Consider the following 7594-nt stretch of genomic DNA (forward strand, 5'->3'; position numbering starts at 1 on the left):
AGCTTCTAGTAATGGACAACACTCACAATATGGAAACAAGCACCCAGAAGACCTATGCCCTCCATTTTGAAAACTTAAATGGCCTCATTTAAAAAAACCCAAAACAACAACAACAACAAAAACACCTCACCATCCTCAATGTCTTCAGCATTCACTGATTAGTTCAGTATCATTTACAGGAGATATTTCATTCCAGGGGGAGTTTTATGCCCTGCAATTTTTTTTTTGTTAGGGCTTGGGCATCTTCCTCCCTGGCCTTTGAGGTTAAACAGCTGTTAATCATCTCCCTTGATGAAGTTAATGAGAACACCACACCCTCAGCTGAATCCCATCTACTGAGAAGGAATCCACCACAGATCCCAGATCCCAGTCTAAGGGAGAGTAAAACTCTTCTGCTTCGTGTTAAACCTCACAATTATATTAAAGCCACACAATTATCCGTGCAGATAGCGGCCACCTGAGTAAATCTGCAAGGCTCCTCCCATACCCCAAATTATATTCCTTCTAAATACCAACTTCTCTTTTTCCCAGACAGAACCTAATCCATTTCTATAACTTATTCCAAAAGTACCTAACTTCTGTTTACGTGTTTAGCTGCGAGCTTAGAAAACAGATAGTCCTTTCATAAGAGTCTGAAAATACTCCAGAAAAACTACGTAAATAAGGACATAATTAAAAAAAGAATAAGGGCAAACAGTTCAAAAAAGTTTAAATTCACATGAAAATACTTCGTTAATGTCAATGGAACACTGTGGTGTAGGTAAAAATAAATAGGTAAAAATAAATATTGTTTGCATTATGAAAGAGGTGTGAAATATTTGCAATAGTTACCTACCACAGCAGCCTGATTCTGAATTGTAACAATTTGATAGCCTTATAAACATAAACTAGTTTTGAAGGTGTAATATATGAACATACACACACAGAGATTCACATGTAACATCTATGATAGGACCCAAATCATTGCTATGTGGACAGGAGGGACAGTGAGGATGTTTCTGTGAGCAAGCCACGCATACTGTGTGTTTGCTTAAACCTCACATATACAATCTTGGCCCTCTTATGTTTGTTAACATATTTTATTTAGTGACAGGAATGCATATGTTTTTGTAACAGATTTTGAAGACTTGGGGTTTTTTTAATTTACGTGAGGTCAGTACTCAAACATAACATTCATACAACTAAATAGATTCATAAATAGTATTTTGATGATCTAATTAAGTGCCAGAGCTCGCTCACACACATAAAATGAAGATAAGGTAGATTCCTTTGTCAAAGATGTATTTGAGATTAATGGCAAGCTGGCAGAGCAAATGGGTTCCACTGCACTCAGGCAATTACCGTAGTAGGTAAAGCGAGTGATAAAGATTTATTTAGTCCAAGGCTGATATTCATTAATCTCTTTAAAGCCCATGTTAAGGTTGTTTAAAGTACTGTAGCTCTTCTCTGGAAAGGTCTGTTGAATCTATGACAGAAAAGGCAGACCTGCATAAATGCAGTGCAGGTCTCCCCGGACTATGACATTTCTATACCTCCGCGGGGAGGCGAGTATTTCAGATTGGTTTGGTTAGCACTGCAGATGCAGCATGCTGATTTACTCAACTCTGCTGCAAGTTCCAGAAATAATTAGCTTCTCAAAGATCCACTTTCCTTCCTCTCTTTATTAGTGTGCTAAATATGGCATTGTTGCAAGGAAATCATCCGTCTGGCTAGTATTCGGACACTAAGCACAGACTTGTCGAAGCTGAGTCTTTTGAAAGATGCTCATGTTACGTGACTGACTAAACGAATGTCATTTCATGCTATTAAAAATAATAGGAAAAAAGGGATTAGCAAGCATTTCTGAAAATGGAGTTATTTTATTTGGCCAACATCATCACAACACACACGCGGCACACAAGCTTTTTATGAACCAGGTTTGAAACACCGCACAAGAGACTTGTTGAATGGAGAAGAGGCTAAAATGTCATACTTCTATGGTAGAGTTTTTGTTACAGATATAATTTAGGAGGGCTTTTTTCCAAGTTAAAAAAATATATATGTGTTTTGATTTTGCATACAGAAAATACTCCCTTTACAATAGGTTAGTTCCTTCAGTGTTTAAAGCAAAAGTTGTTTCTCAACACCTCAGTAAGAGAGAATATTATTTCAAGAACCATGGTCAAGGTTCCCAGATACTCCTGGCATGCATATAAATAATCAGCAAGACATCCACTCCCCCTTCTAATTTTTTATCTTCAGAAAGCATATTAAAATGATTTATTTCTAGCCTGCTCCTCATAGCAAATGCAAGTCAAGCTCTCCTTACCTTGGCACTGACAGGGATATCAACGGAACCCCAGGTACCAGCTCCCTGGTGAACGGTGCCTGGGGCAAAATCAGCTGCAATCATTCCAGCAACTGGAAAGCAAAAGGAACGGTAACAGTAGAAGCTAATCCAGCACACACTGAAGTTACATTGACGACTTACACTGTGTAGCAGATAAAAATAAACCCCACCGATCCTAAATGCAAAAATACGTTCCCCTGAGACCACGCAAAAGCAGAGAAACACATTTTAATCAATTTCAATTAGAAGATATTTCAAGTCTATATTAAGACTTTGTCGACTACTAGAATCATGGAGAGACGGAACTGTAAAAAACAGGTTTGCACAGAAAATCAGAGCAAGTCAGCAGGTATCAGCTTCATTTTAATAGTAATATACTAACCATTTGTTGTTGTTATTTTCTGTACTTTTTAAATAAAAGGTGTCATACTGCAGGCTTACTTAACCCAAGTTAGCACAAAATAATGGGGCTGGCCCAGTGTTTCTCTAACATTTTTTCACCTTATCTCTTCCCCGCTCTCCCTCTCTCTATGTGGCCTCTACTTCATTGAAATGCCTTCCAGAAATGCCTTTTATTCCAGCAACATGAGATGGTTCCATTGTGCTGACAGAGTTGCCTTTTCCAAAAGAGCAAAATTCTCCGGAGACCGGGGTTTCCAGATCTGAATGCTTAATTTCATATTCCAGCCCAGCAAGGGCGAGGATTCAAAAGTACCGGCTCAGGTGATCAAACTACAAGAGCCAGTTGTGTTGAAATATTCCCTCATTTTCCAGCGCTGTTTCAATATTAACATCTAGCAACATATTTTTGAAGATCTGTATCAATGTTTCATAAGCTTAATATCCAGCCTATCCGTGACCCGACCCACAGAACTCTGCCAGTTACTAAATGAAACTGAAAATAAAGGATATTTTTACTGCATTAAAAATGTTTTCTAAAAGAAATAATAAACCAAACCAAACCAACAACACACAACACTCGAAAACAAAAAAACAGGCAAACTCCACACAAACACCAACAGCACTGCCCCCCAATAAACCCCCAACCCCCCACATTTTGCTAGTCAAACAACAGCAAATGTTTGTATTGACCACCATCTTCTTGTATCCCAGTTAGTACTTGCTTTGCTTTCCTTGGCTATGACGTAAATAAACTATGTTTTCAATAAACAAAATATCATTCTCATTATTATTATTATTGATAATAATAATAATAAATCAAACAAACAATACAAACTTTGCCCTGAATATAAGGACAAAATCCCCTCAGCATCTCATACCTCACGCCGGTGTTACAGTGAGATTTAATTGCCAACTTCAGTTTGCATTCAGCTTAGAGAATTTCTAATAACAATTTTTTTTCCCCAAGTCTTCTATGCTGATTCGAATATTTGAAAGGGATCTTTATTAGTTTCCAGGCCAAAATCTAGAAATCAATTTATCTGACTGAACAAGAGTTATATAAAAGAATTATTGGAGTCTCTAATGAACAAAATACTTCCTCATCCTTCAGGTTATTTCTTGAATGCTGAAAGTATAGATTGTCCCAGTGGAAGGAGAATTAGGTGTTTCATGTCATCTGTCTTCAGTTTCAAACTGTATCTCCAATAAAAACAGCATTATAAAAATAATTCCATGAATTAAGTTTACGCGATCGTTACCAATCACAAAATATCCCTGCTTCTCAGCAACAGATAATTAAGACATTGAAAATTTTCACAGTCACCATTGCCTTCTGATAAACAATATAAAAAGAAACCTCCTAGACAACAAGCAACTGATGTGTGCAACACAGGGCCTGCTTCTCAACACTGCCTTCTCAACACCCCTCACAGGCCCTTTTCTTACTTGAAATACCTCAGGTGTCATAACCAAGTGTAAGTCAACTGAACAGCAAGGCTAAACAAAACCAGAAAACCCATTTTTGTAAAACTGCACGTTGCTAAGGTCCCCTGAGGCCTCTCAGAGAGGCTCCGGTCCCTCCTGTGCGGCCTTGGCTGGGCTGGCAGCAGCTCCAGCTGCCGCCATCACTCCTGGCAAACACGAGGAGGGGACAATTCACGGGGCTAGAGAAGTTGTTACGACAAATTAAACGTGGTCGTGTTCCTCATCAAAGGTGAAATCACCTGTGAATTTCTTCATCTAGAGCGCTTGCCAAGCCACGGCGCCAGCCGATCACATTTTCTGTGTGAAGCAAATCATTTACAGAAAAGCTATTTTAAACACTGCTTATAAGAATTTCCAATATTTTCATGTCCCAATACCTCTCAAGTCAGGCTCCCTCAGTGCCCTTAGTCAAATGATATCAGCCTCGGAATGAGAGAAAGATTTTAACAAATACATTTTAGAAATCTCCAAGTGATTAAAGTAGTTTTTCTATGCATAGTAATGAGGCGGTTTTCAGGTTTGCTGTTAAAGGGCTCACAGCAAGTTTGAAGATGTGATCTCAGAGCTGAAAGGGACGTGCCTACTGGAAAGCTGCTTCTGTCCCCTTTACATTATTTCTGACCTAGTGGATTTTAAAACACCTGACTTCAAACTCAGCATTACCACTAAAATAGACCCTGGGCATCAGGCCAAGGTTCTTAAGTCGCAAATTCCACTTGAGGAAAATGGAAAAATATTTTCTAGTAGGTGGATTTGAAAAGATTGAATAAATAAAATACTAATAATTAATAAATCAGTAAAAACCAATCATTTAGTGTCACACCTGAAGGTTAAGATCCTAAATGACAATAGCAGACTCGTCACTCGCTAACGGAGCTCGAGTATTTGATAAGCATTTGTCACCTGGCTGCCACTATTTCTCTGCTACCCAGGCATTAAGGATTTATTCTAGAGACAGGTATCACTGTGCAATTACATGTAAAATGAACTCAATCCCAAGATTCAAAGGAATTACAAAAAAATTTGTTGCTAGAATTAGTTGTACTTTCTTGGCAGATTTTTTTCGTATCCTTTATTTAAAAGAGGTTTCTTGAAAATGCTGAAAAACTACAATACGAAAAACCTAAAAGATCCTAAAAAAACGGGACAACCTCAGGCTTCTAGGTCTAGCTGTCAAGGTCAGCCGGTATCATTAGACTGACTTGAACTCAATTCGAGTTACAGTAGGGAAATCACGTTAGGAAATATGGGTCAAGTCATCACGCAGTAATAAAGCTGTTACCTCCAGACTCCGTTTTTGAAATATTCTTTAAAACTGTCACCGTTTAGTATCTCTAACATTAAAGTCATCATTGAACAATAAAGTGTTTAGAAAGGGCCACTTAAATATTCATTCAGATGTTTCAAAGAAACAAACAAAAGCCAATTCCCCCCCAAGAACACACCAACGTGCAAATCTAAACAATCTCTCAGTTTAGTCCATAACCATTTTGTCCCTTAACACTTACAAAGATAAAGTCAGTTTGCTTATGCATCCTAAAATAGCTGGATAAAGCGGTTCTTAAATGTCTGTGTGGCTACGTGGACTGATACGACCACTCCAGTAGCACAGAAGGACCAAAGAGACAAAAATAATAAATCGCATGTAAATCTGAATTACAGTGCCGAATTCAGACAGGGTGCTGAAGTGACATAATCAGGTAGCTACAGTACTAAATCTAGGGCACCCAGTTACTACCATCACAAGCTCAGTACAAAAATTAGGTTGCGACATTCTCCGATGTGTATTCGCATTTCCAGTTGCGGGAGGCTGTTCCCAAGCTCTCCCTGTCGGCATCACGACTCCCACCCAAGTCACGAGGACCTTCACGACTGGTTGTTAAGGAGCAGGGTTAGGATAAGCACTTTTGGAGTCCCACTGTAAATGATTTACATGGAGAAAACCTGAGCTTGTGTGGCATCCTTAGGATTATAAGCACCTCCAAGGGCTACAAAAACATATATTAGATACAAAGTGCTCAAAGTGCTATATTGCATGGTCACAGAGTGGGTCTGACAGGGATGTGGCCACTGCAAAAGATTCAGACACGTACAGAAAGCTTCTGAATACTCTCAAATGAGGTACCAGACATGCTGACAGCGTTTGAGTCAATCACAGCTGAATTGCTACATCTTGTTTTCTATGATGTTATTTTTGTATTTTTACAGACATGCTAAATGTAACATCTTTTCCAAGTTTAGTACGTAAGCATGTGCACGATTGTTCTAGATGTTGCTCATATTTAGGCCTTGAAATAATAGTTGGATCTCTTTTGCAGAAGCTAAACACAGTGGAAGCCATTTAAATGAATTATGCATTTTTTTTAATGGAACAGCAAAGTAATATAAGTGGGGCACGTTAATTCCCAAGCATGTGAAATTTATTGTCACTTAGGTGCCCACTGGGAATAACTTCTGCATCCTCGATTAAGAAAATATTTTTAATTTGAATTTGCATCTTTTCCTCATTATGCCTAACCTTGACACAATCCTTTTTGGAGGTGCCATGCCCTCAGGTGGGAGCTTCAAAATGTCCACTTACCAGAAGAAATAAAGAAACAAAGACGCACACGTGTTTTCTAACAAGAGAAGGGAACGATCTGTTGGAGAGCAGTGTAGGGGAAAGGGACCTGGGGGTCCTGGGGACAGCAGGGTGACCATGAGCCAGTACTGGGCCCTTGTGGCCAGGAAGGTCAATGGTACCTGGGGTGGGTTAGAAGGGGGTGGTCAGTAGGTCAGAGAGGTTCTCCTGCCCCTCTGCTCTGCCCTGGGGAGACCACACCTGGAATATTGTGTCCAGTTGTGGCCCCTCAGTTCCAGAAGGACAGGGAACTGCTGGAGAGAGTCCAGCGCAGCCACCAAGATGCTGAAGGGAGTGGAGCATCTCCTGTGTGAGGAAAGGCTGAGGGAGCTGGGGCTCTGGAGCTGGAGAAGAGGAGACTGAGGGGGAACTCATTCCTGGGGATCAATATGGAAAGGGGGAGTGTCAGGAGGATGGAGCCAGGCTCTTCTGGGTGACAACCAGTGACAGGACAAGGGGCAATGGGTGCAAACTGGAACACAGGAGGTTCCACTGAAAGAGGAGAAGAAACTTGTTGGGGGTGAGGGTGTCAGAGCCTGGCCCAGGCTGCCCAGGGAGGTTGTGGAGTCTCCTTCTGTGCAGACATTCAAACCCTCCTGGACCCCTTCCTGTGGAACCTCAGCTGGGTGTTCCTGCTCCATGGGGGGATTGCACTGGGTGAGCTTTCCAGGTCCCTTCCAACCCCTGACACTCTGGGATTCTGTGAAGGAATGTGTGTCCTGGACAGTGGACACCCTGGGCTTGCAACAGGCTTTGGT

The sequence above is a fragment of the Patagioenas fasciata genome, chromosome 13 (genome assembly GCF_037038585.1).
Source record: "Patagioenas fasciata isolate bPatFas1 chromosome 13, bPatFas1.hap1, whole genome shotgun sequence".
NCBI classification, from domain to species: Eukaryota; Metazoa; Chordata; class Aves; order Columbiformes; family Columbidae; genus Patagioenas; species Patagioenas fasciata.